This window comes from Rhinopithecus bieti, unplaced genomic scaffold, assembly GCF_001698545.2.
Source record: "Rhinopithecus bieti isolate Rb0 unplaced genomic scaffold, ASM169854v2 scaffold_77291, whole genome shotgun sequence".
Lineage (NCBI taxonomy): Eukaryota > Metazoa > Chordata > Mammalia > Primates > Cercopithecidae > Rhinopithecus > Rhinopithecus bieti.
This window is the reverse complement of record NW_016829743.1, coordinates 215,357-232,029: the sequence shown is the minus strand read 5'-3', so window position 1 is coordinate 232,029 and position 16,673 is coordinate 215,357. Positions and strand designations below refer to the sequence as shown.

The following is a 16,673-nucleotide window of genomic DNA, read 5'->3' as shown; positions in this document are numbered from 1 at the left end:
GTCTCAGGTTAATTTATTTTGCTCTGATCTTGGTTATTTCTTTTCTTCTGCTAGCTTCATCAAAAAAGGTTATCATTGCATGGTTGTATGTATATAGCTAAAGGAACATGAAGACAAATATGAATTAGAGCCCATTACTTGTATGACCTAGGATAAGTCATGGTGTTGGTGAAAATCAGTTTTCTTATCTATAAAATAATGCACTACAAGTTATCTCACATAGTGGATGCTATGATGTGCTGTTCAGATCTCCCCCTCAAGACCAAAGCAGTCATTTCCATGCAGGAAGTATTGGTGGCTGACAGCTCTCAGCTGAGTTCCTCCCCAGGAACTGCCCTTAGCCAGTTTCTTAGCCAGAATCCACATCAAACAACTGGGCCAATTGGTTGATGAAAGGATATAAAAGTCCAGTCCCCTTTTGCCTCAATTTGCAACAGCTCTGAGGGTCATTCCAGCTCCAAGGCTCCTCACTGAGTCAGCTGAGGACTTTGTTGCAACTGCATCCACAGCTCAACTTCTCCCTCTGCTCACTCTTACTTCCCTCACTCCCTCACAGGTATTAATTATATCATGGGCACTCCTCCATCAACTTTTCATACACAAATCTCCATCTCAGAGTCTGATTTTTGAAAACCTGAGCAAAGACACCTAATATGTTTTCTGAGTGTTAAAACAACAGTGTATTTAAAGTACAGTATTTGCTATATTGTGAACACTCAATATTTGCTATTCTCTTCTCTTCCTCATTGTTTTGATCTGTTTTTCTTTCATTCCTGCAAGGATACACAACCCAGGACTTCCCATAGGAGGCAGTGTCTCCCCTTTCACCTGATCAAAACTCCATTTTGCACACAAATAATTATACACATTCTTGGAAAGCCATTTATTCTTTGATGGAAGCCACCAAAAGTTTTAAGCAGCTGAGTGACCTGTTCATATTTTTGCTTTAGAAAGATTACCTTGCCCAGGCGTGGTGGGATTACACACCTGTAATCCCAGCACTTTGGGAGGCTGAGGCGGGCAGATCACCTGAGGTCAGAAGTTTGAGACCAGCCTGACCAATATGATGCAGCCCCGTCTCTACTAAAAATACAAAAATTAGCCAGGCCTGGTGGCATGTGCGTGTAATCCCAGCTACTTGAGACAGGAGATTCGCCTGAGACAGGAGAATCACTTGAACCCGGGAGGCGGAGGTTGCAGTGAGCCAAGATTGCACCATTGCACTCCAGCCTGGGCAACAAGAGCAAAAATCTGTCTCAAAAAAAGAAAAGAAAAGATTACTTTGGCCTTAGTGTGAGACAAATTTAGGTAGACCTACAGGCTAGGAACAGATTTGAAGAAATGATGGGTCTTAACTGGAGAAGTGACAATGAGGTGGGAGAGAAGGAGATCCATTGGAGAGTTATCTCATAGGTGGATTTTTCAGGGTTTGGTGACTAATTGAATGTGGACTGTGAAGGATAGTGGTCTATATACTATGGCCTTTAAACTTCCAGCTTAGTTTCCCAGTAGATGGCAATGCCATTCTCTAGGAAAGGAAGTATAAGAGGTGGAGATAACTTTGGGGCAAAATTGAGAGCAAGGGGTATAAGATTATTTGTTGGCTTGGGATATGGTCAGTTGAAGTGTTTACAGTTCATGCATATGGAGAGTTCCAGGGGCTATTTGAAAACACAGAGCAGACATTGAGAGGAGAAGTATAATCTGAAGGAAAGCAAACAAATTTAGAAGTCATATTTTCAACTCCTTCATTTCACCCCCAGAAAGCTAAGACTTAGAGACTAAAACTTCTAAGGGACTTACCATACAGCTAGTTTTGAAAAGCCATGACCAAAACCAAATCTCTTGGGTTTAGGTCAATGCACCCATATCCTGATTGAGTTTCATTATGTTCTATTTACCTTCATGGTTCCCCAATCTAACAATGCCTGATATAAAGCAAGTGCTAAAAACGTTTGTGGAATGAATATACTGATTGCCGCCTTCTTTGGTGGGGGTAGAGCTGGCCCCACGTCTTCACATCATCACTGGAATTACACCTCAGAAGCATCTTGGAAGTCAGCAGACCTAGGGAAGTCCTACTTAGCCATGAAATTTGCATTTCCCCAGGTACCTCCCAACCCCTCTCCACTTCCTCTGAGAGCAAAACCTACATTGTTCATGTCACACCCATGGGCAGGCAGCCTTTGTGCTCGGTGCACAGACCTGATTGGGTAGATTGATAAAAGCAAAATAGAAAGAAGCCGTGATCTGGGTCATATGAGTTATATAATCAATTCCCTCTTATTTTACACTTGGGGAAACTTAGGCTAAGAGATCTAGTCTTAATTCATTCAAATTAGAGTTGAGAGCCCAGAAGAGAGGAAGGAGCATTTGGGACAGAAGAAGGCAACTAATACTTATTGAGCACTTACTGTATGGCAGACTTTATGTGGAATGATTTATTTAGGTTATCTCATTTAATTCTGATTTTAAAAATCATCCACATATGGAAACTGAGGTTTAGAAAGTTTACTTTTCCTGAGGTTCTGAAGCTGGTAAATGATGGTTCTGGAACTCAGACTCAAGGCTGTCTGCCTCCAAAGGTCATGCTCCTTCCCCTACACCATACAGCCTCCCAGAAGCTTGAAATGTGGTTCTGGGTACTAGGTATAAGCTTGAAGACCAACCAAACATGCTCATTCCAGTGCTCTCTCTAGGAGCCAACAAGTCCTCCAACATTGCCACCTTAGAAGGTCCTGCAAAATTGAGTGGTCTAGGGTTTGACAGAGTCCAGAAGACACTTATGAACATAAGATGGGCAGTGGGTCAAGTCCCAGGGAGTACCCAGTAGTATCAACAAAGAAAGGAGAATGTGTATTTGCCTTCCAGCCTCAGCCCTGCTGGTAACTTGCCAGATGGCCTTGGGCTGGTCACTTCCTTCTTGTCCTCCTTCAAGATTAAAGAAAATTAGGAAATGCAAATTTTATGGGCTTCCCTGCTGACTATTTCCAAGTTTTCTTTGTAGTAATCATTCCTTTCACAGAGAGGGTGGGTAAAGGTTATTATGGACCAGGGAGAGAATCTTATTCCTAAGAAGTGGTTCTTGGACTTTGGAGAGGCAACAATTGGTTTGAGTCTTAACAAATGAGTGGGAGTTTGTTAGGCCAACGAGGAGTGGGAGGGGATTCCAGGAAGTATAAAAGTTTGAGCAAAGGCATTGAGTAAATTCGGGAAATTGCTAGCAGTTCAGGAAGGTTGCAGCATTCAGTGCAAAGGAGGGGCCAAACTAGAAATTGGACAGGAGAAATTCACAGAAACCAAGCCACATAAGGAAAGTAGAACCCTGTAGGCTCTTCAAAGAGCCTATCCTTGAAGGATTTAAGTATGAAAATGTTGTCATTATTTAAACCTAGACTTTAAAGAGATCCTTCTGCTCTGTGTTCCTGCCCTCTGCCAGAGATAGCAAGACTGACAGAGACTCTGAGTCTGTAGCCTGGGAGCCAGAATGGAGAGAGACATTGGACAGAGCCTGGCAAAGTCACAGGAACTTGTAGTCCTCATCTATTTGTTATTCATGGAAGCTTTCTCCTTTTCTTGATTGGATCAACAGGAAAATAAACTGTCATCTTTTGCAGATGATTCAATGGGAATTCAAGGGATTCCATGGGAATTCAAGGTTGAAAATGATAATGTACTCTGAGAACTCACAGGTCTATAAAAGGAGAGGCCTATACAAGGAAAGAAGAGGACGTGGTAAATGCAGAACAGACCCTCAGCATCTTGAAGGACCACCAAGGGGAAATAAGTATTGCAGACCTTTCATTAATCTGTATTTTTAATTTTTTGTTTGAAAATAATGTCAAAAGAGTTGCAAGAAACAATTATTATTAATAATAGCACAAAGAACACCCTTATAAATATCTTGCAGGGAGGGAGCTACAAGTTGGCTGTGACTGTGAATACCTCTCTGTAATGTTTTGCCCATTTTGCTTTAATATTAGCTATCTCTCTCTCTCTCTCTCTTTCTCTGTCTCTGAACTATTATAGGGTAGGTTGCATATGTCTTGGCTTTTTATCTTAAATACATCAGTATGAAGAGTTAGGATAATTTCTTATACAACCACAACATAGTTATCACTTAAGTAAATTCTACATTGATAACAATATTCTTGTCTAACCTACTGTTTGTACTTCAGTTTTGTCGGTTGACCCTATAGTGTCCTTTGTAGCCATATTTTTCCCTCCAGGTTAGGATCCAGTCCAGTATCAGGTATTCCATTTAGCTGTTGTATCTCTTTACTATCCTTCAACTGGAACATTTCCATAGCTATATCTTCTCCTTTATGACATGGATATATTTGAAGAATGCAATTTTCCCACCCTTTCTTTTTTTTTTTTTTTTTTTTTTGAGACGGAGTCTCATTCTGTCACCCAGGCTGGAGTGCTGTGGTGCAGTCTCTGCTCACTGCAACCTCTGCCTCCCGGGTTCAAGCGATTTTTCTGCCTCAGCCTCCCGAGTAGCTGGGATTACAGGCATGCACCACCACACCTGGCTAACATTTTTGTATTTTTGTAGAGACAGAGTTTCACCATGTTGGTCAGGCTGGTCTCAAACTCCTGACCTCAGGATTCGCCTGCCTCAGCCTCCCAAAGTCCTGGGATTACAGCCTCTCTTTTTTAATAGCAAATTCCTCACTTGGGGTTTTTTGGTATTTCCTTACAACTAGATTCACATTATGCATTCCCAGACTAGGTATTACACAAGTGATGTTTTAATCTCAAGGTATCACATCTAGAGACCCTTGATGTCTTCTCATTGATAATGTTAATTTTGATCACTTGGCCAACACATTGCCAGATTTCTGTATTGTATAGTTACTTTTTCTTTTTCCATTTTAACTAATAACTATATATTGGCATACAGTGGAAGGCCATGCAAATATCTTACTCCTCATCAAAATTTCCTCTGAGATTTAGCATCCATTGATAATTTTTGCCTGAGCCTGTCTTAATTGTGATAGTTGCAAAATAATAACTTTCTTCACTTTAGCACCTCACTCCATATTTGGCATTGTGTTGTAAGCAAGAACCCTCCTTTCACCTCTCTGATCTATCGCATCTGTCTTCTCCAGTCAGTTTTGGTAGTCTGTGTGATTCTTGAAATTTTTCCATTTCATCTAATTTATTTCCTTACAATTGTTCATACTATCCCCCTTTAATCATTTTATTTCTTTAAAGTCAATAGTAATATCCCCTTTTCATTTTGATTTTGGTCCTTTGAGTCTTCTCCATTTTTCACTTTATCAGTCTAGCTAAACATTTGTCAGTTTTGCTGATCTTTTCAAATAACTAAACTTTAAATTTGTTTTCTCTTATTTTGTATTCTCTCTTTCATTTCTTTCCACTTTTATCTTTATTATTTTCTCCTTCTTGCTTTCTTTGCGTTTAGTTTATTCTTCTTTTTATAGTTTCTTAATGAACTTAGTTTGTTCTTTTTATAGTTTATTTTCTTTCTTTCTTTTTTTATTTTTATTTTATTTATTTATTTATTTATTTTAGACAGGGTCTCACTGTGTCACTCAGGCTGGAGTACAGTGGTACAATCACAGTTCACTGCAGCCTTGATCTCCTAGGTTCAAGCAATCCTCCTACCTTAGCCACCCAAGTAGCTGGGACTACAAGTATGAGTCCCCCAACCCGGCTAATTTTTTAAAATTTTTTGTAGAAACAAAGTCTATGTTGCTGGTCTTGAACTCCTGAGCTCAAGTGATCCTCCTGCCTCGGTCTCTCAAAGTGTTAGGGTTACAGGAATGAGCCACTAATCCCAGCCTATAGTTTCTTAAGGTAGAGGGTTAGATTATTGATTTGAGATCTTTCTTTTTTAATTTAGGCATTTACAGCTATAAAAGTTTCTCTAAGCATTGATTTCCTGCATCTCATAAGTTTTTGATGTGTAATATTTTTAGTTTTATTCATCTCAAAGTACTTTGTAATTTCCCCTATGATTTATTCTTTGACCTATTAGTTTTAGAAGTATGTAGTTTGATTTGCACCTAATGGTGAATTTTCCAAATATCCCTCTGTGATTGATCTATAATTTCACTCCATTAAAAACATACTTTTGACATTTCTGTAATTTTAGTCATATCATATTTGTTGAGACCTGTTTTATGGGCTAACATATAGTCTATACTGGAGAATGTTCCATGTACATTTAAGAACAACAAACGCATATTCTGCTGTTGTTGGGTAAGGTGTTCTATAGACTTTGGTTAAGTTTAGTTGGTTTATAATGTTGTTTAAGTCTTCTACTTCCTTGTTGATTTTATGTCTAGTTGTTCAATCCATTATTGGAAAGGGATATTGAACTCTCAGTGATTATTATTGAATTGTCTATTTATCCCTTCAATTCAGTAAGTTTTTGCTTCATGTATTTTGGGGCTCTGTGCATATATGTTAATAATTGCTACATCTTCTTGATGCATTAATTCTTTTATTATTATAAAATGTCCTTCTTTGTCTTTACAACAGTTTTTGTCTTAAATCATATTTTGACTGATCTTAGTTTCTAAACCCAGCTCTCTTTTGGTACTGCTTCCATAATATAATATATCTTTTTCCACCTTTTACTTTCAACCTGTAGGTGTATTTGAATCAAACTGTGTCCTTTGTACACAACATGTAGTGGGCCCATTTTTTTTTAATCCAGTCTTATAACCTCAGCCTTTTATTTATAATGTTTAATCCATATATATTTAATGTAATTTCTGATAAGGTAGGATTTATGTTTGCCATTTTCCTATTAGTTTCCTATGGGTTTTATTTTTTGTGTGTTCTTCTCTTTATTAGTGCCCTCTTTTGTATTAAATATATCTTTTCTACTGTACACTTAAGTTCCCTTGTCTTTTTTTTTTTTTTTTTTACTGTATTTAAGTTATTTTCTTCATAGTTGCTTTGGAGATTATAATGATCTTAATTGCAATAATATAATACTTTGTTCTCACATAGCTTTTCTCTTGCCCCATTTTTTGCTGTTATTGTCATACAAATTACACCTTTATACATGTGTGTCATTAACACAGATTTATAATTATTGTTCTATAAAGTTGTCTTTTAAATAAGATAAGAGAAAAAATTACAAACAAAAACTACACTTATACTGTCTTTTATATGCATTTTACATATCATATACCAGGGCAGCCCGCGCGAGCGAGCAAGTGCCGAGAGAGCGAGCAAGTGCGGGGAGAGCGAGGGAATGAGGAGCGGAGGCGACCTGACCCAGGGAGCGAGTGCCAGCGCATGTGAAGTGAGGGGAAGCCGCCTACCCCCGACCCACTTCCCTGTTCCTTCTCTCCCCATCCCCCTTTCTCCCCGCCACCACGCCGCCCCGCGCAACCCCGCCCCGACTCGGAGCAGCACCAAGTCTGCGCCAACGGCCTAAGTCGGTAAAAAGGAGTTCAACTCCAACTGCAACTGGGCAGACGAGACCTCAGAAAAAGAATAGCAAGAAGCAATTGAACATATTGGTGAAGTACAAAATGAAACAGACTTCATGAACAAGCCAGTGAGGAGAATTTGAAAGTAGAACAGAAATAGAACAAACTCTGCCAACCATTTTTTCAGAAGAGGTCAGAATTGATCATTGATTGCCCAAACCCCTTATTTTTGGGTAATATCATTTGTCAACCACCCACGAGTGTCTGCACTGCTTGTGGAGGAGGACTAAGAAGAACTGCATTATATGACCAGAGTTGAAGTGACATAATTTGAAGATACTAAATCAAGTTACAGAATAGATTTTTATTTTGATGAACATCCTTACTTTGAAAAGTTATCTCCAAAGAATTTCATCTAAATGAGAGTGGTGATCCATCTTCAAAGTTCATTGAAATCAAATGGAAATCTTGAAAGGATGTGACAAAACGTTCAAGTCGAACAAAGAATAAAACCAGTAGGAAGAGGCAGCCTGAGGCACCAGAGAGATTCTTGACCTGCTTTACTTTCTGATGCAGGTGCTGGTGAGTTAGGAGAGGTCATCACAGGTAGTACTTGGCCAAACGCATAACAATGCTTCTTGGTTCCCAATGTGAATGATGAAGAAGAAGAAGAAGAGGGAGAAGAAGAAGAAGATGACGATGATGAAGAGGAGGAAGGATTAGAAGATATTGATGAAGAAAGGGATGAGGATGAAGGTGAAGAAGAGGAAGATGATGATGAAGATGAGGAAGGAGAGGAGGATGAAGGAGAAGATGACTAACAGAACACTGATGTTCTGAACACTTTTTAAGAAAATTTTCTCCAATCCCTGGGAGCAAGTTGCAGTCTTTTTTCTTTATTTCCCCTCTTGTGCTCAGTCACCCTGTTCTTGAGGTCTCTTTTCTCTGCACCATGGTTTTCAACTTATTTGGGGGGCAATACCTTGAGCATAACACAATGGGAAAAGATTCTCTACCTCTTTCTGTTCAGAATTTATTCTTATCTCTTCCTGTCTGAACAAGAACTGTATGGAATCAACACCACCGAGCTCTGTGAGAGAAAAGAAAAACCTTCTCCCTTCACTCTGCCGGAAGCTGGAGAGTGCCAGACCCCTGTGCAGCAGTGCATAGAATTCTAGCTTCTTTCCTCCTTTCTCTGTATATTGGGTCAGAGAGTACAGCATGTCTCTATGTGAATATGGACAGTCATTTACCAACATGCATCTGTCTACTTTCTTTTATTTAAAAAAAGGAAGAAAAAACCTTTTAAAAATGAGGTTATAAAAAGTTATCAAAGGGTGGATATGAGGTATTTGGTGGGTTAAGTGGGTATTTTGACAGCATGGCTTCTCCGTTGGCATGTTTAATTGTGATGTTTGACAGACATCCTTGCAGTTTAAGATGACACTTTTGAAATAAAATCTCTCCTGATGATAACGAGCCCTGCCACTCAATGAGAGAATCAGCAGAACCTGTAGGATCTTATTTGGAATTCACATTCTCTTTTGTAATTTTGTTCCTGTTTATTTTTAAATTTTCTTTTTGTGTCACTAGAAAGGAAGGACGATGCTCAGTTTTAAACATTAGAAGTGTACAAATTGCTTTGTTAACAATAAAACTGAATGTATATACACAATAATAATAATAATGAAGCGGCTATGTTGTATAGGGGTATATCTGGCCTGAGGACCTGGCCGGTGCTACCAGTAACTATCTTTGACTCTACCTGGAAATTCACAAAAGAATAGAGCTGATTATTCTCCAGTCTTACCCCTCCAAAGCCCCTGCAGGAGACTGGGGAGGGATCACTGACGCTTTTCAGTGTCTCTTTACTAGTTTTTCCTTAGAAAAAAATACACCACACTTTACCATATATATATGGTTCTTTACTGAATTGTTCAGTAGATCTCAAAAGAACAGGGAACTTGAGAAAGAACAAAGGTTATACAAATTTGCATAATGAAGCATAGTGTCACAAGCCTGGAAAACAATTGGGGCTGATTCATCTTGAGAATTCTAAAATTTTGCACATTAAATCTTGCTATCTAGATGCTAATATTTAGTTTTTCTCTTGATTCTTCAAGTTACTACAAAACCTTGCCCGTAAAATTCTTCCCCACCTTTATTTATTTGGGTATCCTGCATACAATCAGCTGATATAGGAGGCATAGTTTCTGTCCTTTTCATCCTTTCTCATTTTTTACAAATGCAAATGCCTCATCTTTGGCCAGATGCTAAGTGAAATTCTCCTTTGCTCACTCAAAGGTGATTTTAAACTGGGGCAAGGTAAACACAGGTGTAAGGGATTAGGCAGAAGATGGGTCCACTGCATTCTAGCTGAATCTCCCTACCGGTGAGATTTTCTCACTAGTTTTCTAAATAGATAAGCAGGCCTCAGTCACGTTAGGAAAAGAGATTTCTTTCATTAATAGGACTCTGATTTTGTGAAATCATAACCTCAGAATTATTATGACAAATAATATTTCATACTTTGAGAACTGGTTTACTTTTCCAGAGCCACCAGTCAAGATAGCTATTTACTGTCTAGAAATTAGGCAACAGCTTTATTTAGGCAACTTTTTGTGCGAATCTTTCCGACAACCAGATTGTTTTGTCCTTCTCTGCCATCCTTGCATTCTCCTACTTCTTCCTCCTTGAAAGCTTTTCCACACATACTCTCCTGACCTACCTAACACCTTTCATTTTTCAGTCTCGATTCCAAAAGGAAGCTCTCTCTGACCCTTAAAAGAAGATTCAACCTTTCTGACTTATCTCAGTCTGAAATAGTTCTTCCATCTAGCAATTGTCATGACACATGCAGCCACTGACATCATTGGGATTAAATTACTAATTTTCCTTATGACTATCTTCCAGACTAGAACAAAATATGTAGGAAGACAAAAACTATGCCTGCCGTTCTCATTCTCAGTGTTGAATCTGCAAAGGTGTTTGACTCATAGCAGCTGTTCAATGAACACATCTAACCAGTTTCTTGAACAGTCTGAACTTGGTGTGTTGGGAGCTAACATCAAAGAACTATTTTCCCCCATTCACATGAGGACTGTGTCAAATCTGCCTCCCATCACTTAAGGATGTTTTGGGAAAATCATTCATTTTCGTTTCTATCACTTCCAGTAACTTAACAGTACGGTTCAGATGTAAAACTCCCCTTTTACTTGTTCCTGTCACTTCAGCCCAAGCTTGTCTCATGATCTAAAAATCTGTAATAGGGAAGAGGGTGTGGTCTGATCTTTCCCCTTCTATTTTACCTCATCTAGTTCCAGCTTCTCAAATGATATAGGGCCAGGAGGAGAGGACCACATTATGTCTTAGTTACCTGGCTGCTGGTGGTTGTCTCTGTTTTTTGTAGACCACAGGTGTAACGGCTTTCAGGGTGGGGGTGGGGGACTCTCCACTGAGTAGTGTGCTGATGTGGAAGATCTCTGGCTTGGCCTCTTCCGGCCCTCCTCCCACTCAGCTCTCATCAATGATGTATCAATAAAACTTCTTGCTGCTGGGATCTGCTTACGTGGTGGCCAGGGTGGCAAGACAAGTGAAGCTTGACTATGCCTGCAGCGTCCACTGTGGAAACTACTACATCTTTGCCATGCCAAACAGTGGGTGTGCAGGCTGCTCCAGATCTTGCTGCAATGTCATGTTTCTACCATGAAGAAAATCAACAGATCCACTACCCAACCTAGAATTGAGACCTTAGTCTCCCTTTCTTTTGCATACCTTGAACCTCTCACGTGGCACTCTTGGAGGTCTCTTTCATGTGGCGCTATGGGTGGAGAAACTTACCCGTAGAAAGGGAAGGGGAAGGCTGCAGGTCTCCTCAAACTCCAACACTTTTGATGTTGATGATCCTCTTTCTCTTTTCTCTCCCTAGTCAGCTCTGTTTATAGAGAGTGGGGGTGAAGAGCATTGGGGTAGTAGAACCAGTTCAGTCACCCCTTCCTAAGCCCTAGAGGTGGTGCTGCCGCAATTTATTTGCAGCTTTCTAGAATGTGAAGTCTTTTTGTCCTAGCCCTTAATATGAGGCATTAGGAAAAGTGCCTCTGGGAATCCTATTGCAAATATCTGTTGAGAGAACCCACCAACGTGTTTGCTGCGTTGTTGGCTCCTTAGGGAGTCTCTGACCAAGTTAGTCACGGGGATAGGAGGCACTTGTTGAGGGAACTATGTTTCCTATGTCAGTAGAGGAGGAAGGAAACAAACCAAGGCACTGCCTGTCAGGGGATGTACAGACCCTCATGGGCGGCTGGAACTTCAGAGGCAGAATTGGCATAGTGAGGTCTGGGTGAAAAGCAAGAGTTATGAAAAAAAATAATCAGCAAGATAGGGTGAGACAGAGGAACAGAAAAATGAGAGATGGAAAGATGATGGGAATAGAATATGATGGTGACAAAAATTTGTAGGAGAAGAAGATGGTGGAGGAGAGAGGAGGAAAGACAGATAGGGTGGAGTTGGGGGAGGGGACCAGGCAAAAGGAGTGGGCTCTCACCCAACTGGAGCAAAGGGCTGGGCAGAGCAGCTGGTGAAAGAAAATAGAGCCTGTGGTTAGCATTTGCCAGCTGGCGCAGGTGGCTCTGGGCTAAATCCATCCTCTGCCCCACCATGCAGTCTTCTAAGGAGGTTAGAGATGGGGGAGGAGGAGTGGAAGGAATTGTGGGGAAGAGAGAGCATACTCTCCAGGTGCAGGAGCTGCCACTTTAACAAATGCACTTGAAGATAGCGCAAGAACACTGTGGAGGAGCTTGATCCTTTTATTCCTGGACAAGAAGGGACAATGAGAGATGTCTTTTCTCTCTCTTTCTAAGGCTTTCTTACAACAGAATGAAATGAAAATAAAATATTTAATTCATATTTGGAATCATTGCAATTACTCAGTTCATATTTCATGGCTCATGCATGCATATATATTTTGCTCTTATTGGAAGTGTACAAACGCTGCAAAAATCCAACTTAACTTTTTTATTTTACTTCTTGTTGCATACATGTTCTTCCAACACTCTGTGACAGCCAGTGGCTCCCATAACATTACTACTTTGCACTTGCTTTAAGTTTCACTGAACTCCCACACATTTTGGGTAGGTCCGCTGGAGTGCCAACAGTTGTATAAAATTATTCTGGCCAAGGAAACCATTTAAAGTCCAAATCCTCAATGAAGACTTTTGGAGACACTTCCACTCCAAACAACCTGCAGCCCTGTTCCTTAAAGAAAGCCACGGCCGCGCGCGGTGGCTCACGCCTGTAATCCCAGCATTTTGTGAGGCGGAGGCCAGCAGATCATAAGGTGGGGAGATCGAGACCATCCTGGCTAACATGGTGAAACTCCGTCTCTACTAAAAAAATACAAAAAAAACTTTGCTGGGCATGGTGGCGGGTGCCTGTAGTCCCAGCTACTCAGGAGGCTGAGGCAGGAGAATGGCATGAACCTGGGAGGCAAAGCTTGCAGTGAGCGGAGATCACACCACTGCACTCCAGGCCTGGGTGACAGAGCGACTCTCTGTCTCAAAAGAAAAGAAAAGAAAAGAAAAGAAAAGAAAAGAAAAGAAAAGAAGAAAAAAGCCATTCAGGTAATGAAAGCTCAGCACAGAGCCTGGAACATACATGGGCTTAGTCAGTGTTCCTTATTAATAAGCAGCTTCCAGCATGGGACCCCTAGCATAGGTAAGCACTTGGTAAATACAGGCCATAAATGAGGGGCCAGGTCTATTTATATGTACCCCTACCTGGTCCCAACACAAGGGCCCAATCCAAGCTGCTTATTTGTGCAAAGCCAGATATGAGGGTTACATTCTCTTAGTCCACAGGAGCTCCTGGCCTTGCCAGCCTTCCATGTGTAACCTCATGCTGGCTGTTGAAACAAGCTGGTTCCCACCCCAGACCTACTGATTCAGAGTCTGCATTTTCACAAGCTCTCCCGGTGATTTGCTGGCAAGTTAGGGTTTGAGAAGCACTGATCTGGCTGGGCGCAGTGGCTCAAGCCTGTAATCCCAGCACTTTGGGAGGCCGAGACGGGCGGATCACAAGGTCAGGAGATCCAGACCATCCTGGCTAACCCGGTGAAACCCCGTCTCTACTAAAAAATATAAAAAATTAGCCGGGCAAGGTGGCGGGCACTTGTAGACTCGGGAGGCTGAGCCTTATTGTGAGATTTATGTTGGTCGTTGTAATCTTTGCCGGTTAGTGTTCTGTGTATGCGCTATGATGTGAGATTCTCGTGTTCTCAGCTTGTCATCTCCCAGTCCTGGGTGACTAGAGCGAGACTCCGTCCTCAAAAAAAAAAAAAAAAACAAAAAAAAAAAGGGAAAGAGAACACTGGGAGCCGATATAATCCAAGGCTTTAAGTTTTACTTAAACTGGGCTGCGGTGAGCCCAGCAGAGGGCAGTGCCGGAGCTTGCCTGAGCTGCCCCTGAAGGACAAAGGGGAAAGCAACTTATCAATGAGACTCAGTTCAGCCTAAGAGGCTACTCTCTCTCTCTATTGATCTTGATATATTCTTGAGTGCAATATCTGTGATTGTATTCTCTTCTCTTTTGCACAATTATGTACAAATGGGTCCTTGTGTTATACTGAGAAGGGGAACAGACTAACCTTTTTTTTTTTTTTTTTTTTTTTTTTTTTTAAAGATACAGAGTCTTGCTTTGTTTCCCAGGCAGGACTGGCAGTGGCTTTTCCCAGGTGCGATCACAGCACACTGAAACCTCCAACTCCTGGTCTCAAGCAATCTTCCTACCTCGGCCCTGGGAGTAGCTGGGACTACAATGTATGCCGTTGTGCCTAGTTTCTACTAACTTTTGATGCATAGAAACATATCAGGGGCTGGGGAACATAAGAACCAGGCCTTGTGACTTCTAGAGAAGGCTGTTGCCTTGATGTAAGATATTAGTTGTCTCTGAGGTAAATTTGGCTTAATGAGCTTGTGACCTGTGCAGTGACATGGGGCCCCAGGTCAGAAGGGTCCTGTATCTGGGTTAGTGCTCTGCTGTTGCTGTCACTATCTGGAAATTCTTGATAATTTTCTCTTTCAGCTTCTGCTTTTTCACTGAAGTCCTTTGGGACAATGGAGCATGCAGATGAGAAGGGAAGATACGTGGAATCTGCATATCTGCCACCATTCCTTTTTCATGTCCCATGAGCACGGCACTCCAGCGGACCTACCCAAAATGTGTGGGAGTTCAGTGAAACTTAAAGCAAGTGCAAAGTAGTAATGTTATGGGAGCCACTGGCTGTCACAGAGTGTTGGAAGAACATGTATGCAACAAGAAGTAAAATAAAAAAGTTAAGTTGGATTTTTGCAACGTTTGTACACTTCCAATAAGAGCAAAATATATATGCATGCATGAGCCATGAAATATGAACTGAGTAATTGCAATGATTCCAAATATGAATTAAATATTTTATTTTCATTTAAAACTGACATTTTAAAAAATAGAAAGTAAAATTCACGAAAATTTAAATTTTTAATTTGCCTTTACTTAGAACAGCATTAAATAGCAAGCAAATAAAAAAATACCAATTCAATTAGAGAGACTGTGGAAGAAAGGAAAAGCTTAATATTTCAGTACTGTTACTGGCACATTTTCCTTGTTTTTCAAACCAGGGGGGCCAACATTTTCATTTTGCACTGAGCCCCACAAATTATGTGTCTGGCACTGCCTTGAGGGATGGGAGGAGCAGGGAACCATTGGTGCCTGTGACCTGAGCCGTCTAAGGTGAGATTTACCTCAGGTTTCCAAGTAACTGGAAATAATACAAATGCAATGTCCGCAGAGGTGCGCTGGTTCCTTAGCAGCTGAGCAATGTGCTTATTTGTGACAGAAAGTGGCATTTGTTTCCTTCTTACTGCTTGTTTATCCCATTCGCGCTCGCGCGCGTGTGCGTGTGTGTGCGCGCGCGCGGGCATGACATTCCCGAAAAGAAAACCTCTTTTTTCACTGAGAAAAGTGAGGGGAAGGAGAAGGGTGGATTTGGTCCATGTGCAGGATGCGGAAAGGGAATGGAAATGGTCCATGTGCAGGATGCTGGCTGCTCAGGGATAAGTTCGAGTGGGACTGCAGACTACTCAACGGTGAGTTCGGATGGGGCTGCAGGCTGCTCAGAGGTGAGTTTGAATGGGAATACAGGGTGCTCAGAGATGAGTTCGGATGGGGATGGAGGCTGCTGAGGGATGAGTTCGGACGGGGATGCAGGCTGCTCAGGGGTGAGTTGGGATGGGGATGCAGACTGCTCAGAGGTGAGTTGGGATGGGGCTTCAGGCTGCTCAGGGGTGAGTTGGGATGGGGCTTCAGGCTGCTCAGGGGTGAGTTCGGATGGGATGCAGGCTGCTCAGGGGTGAGCTCGGATGGGATGCAGGCTGCTCAGGGGTGAGCTCGGATGGGATGCAGGCTGCTCAGGGGTGAGCTCGGATGGGATGCAGGCTGCTCAGGGGTGAGTTCAGACGGGGATGCAGGCTGCTCAAAGGTGAGTTGGGATGGGGCTTCAGGCTGCTCAGGGGTGAGTTCGGATGGGGCTTCAGGCTGCTCAGGGGTGAGTTCGGATGGGATGCACGCTGTTTGGGGGTGAGTTCGTATGAGGAGGCAGGTTGCTCAGGGCTTAGTTTGGATGGGATGCAGGCTGCTCAGAAGTGAGTTCCGATGGGGATGTAGGCTGCTCAGAAGTGAGTTTGGATGGGGATGCAGGCTGCTCAGAAGTTATTTTGGATGGGACTACAGGCTGGTCTTGGGGTGGTGGGTTTCTTCGGGAGCCCACGTTGACTTGTGGAAAAGACAAAAGCCTACCTTTCTTATCATGCTTGTGCAATGCAGGGCAGGCAGCTGCCTTCCAAACAATGGCTCCGATGCAGTTCCTTGCATCATGTAGCCCCACTGTCTGAAGTCTTCACTCCTGCCATATCCATTCCACCCACTTTCTTTTGGGCAGATTTCATGACATGGCTCCAGCTAAACACAAAAGTAGTTGGGAAAAGGAGTTTTTTCACTCACCCAGGGGAAAATGAGAAGGTGTGGCAAACACACACAGCACCGTCTCTATCACCAAGGAGATGGGGTGAGGAGGGAAGAGCCACAAGTGAGGTTAGAGAGGCTGGTCTGGTTTTAAAGGCAAGCAGTCTGTGGCGGGCAGTTTTTTCTGAAGGGGAAGTGCATTCTGTAGTGACTCTCTCAGCTCCAGGCACATGAGAGGACTTAGAGGAGGGGACATTAAGCAAA

General features: G+C 42.0%; 1 pseudogene; it reads left to right on the top strand.

The window, feature by feature from the left end:
- LOC108524055 (protein SET-like) overlaps nucleotides 1–9,011 on the top strand; it is a 27,126-nt pseudogene extending 18,115 nt beyond the window's left edge.
- The last annotated feature ends 7,662 nt before the right edge of the window (nucleotides 9,012–16,673 follow it).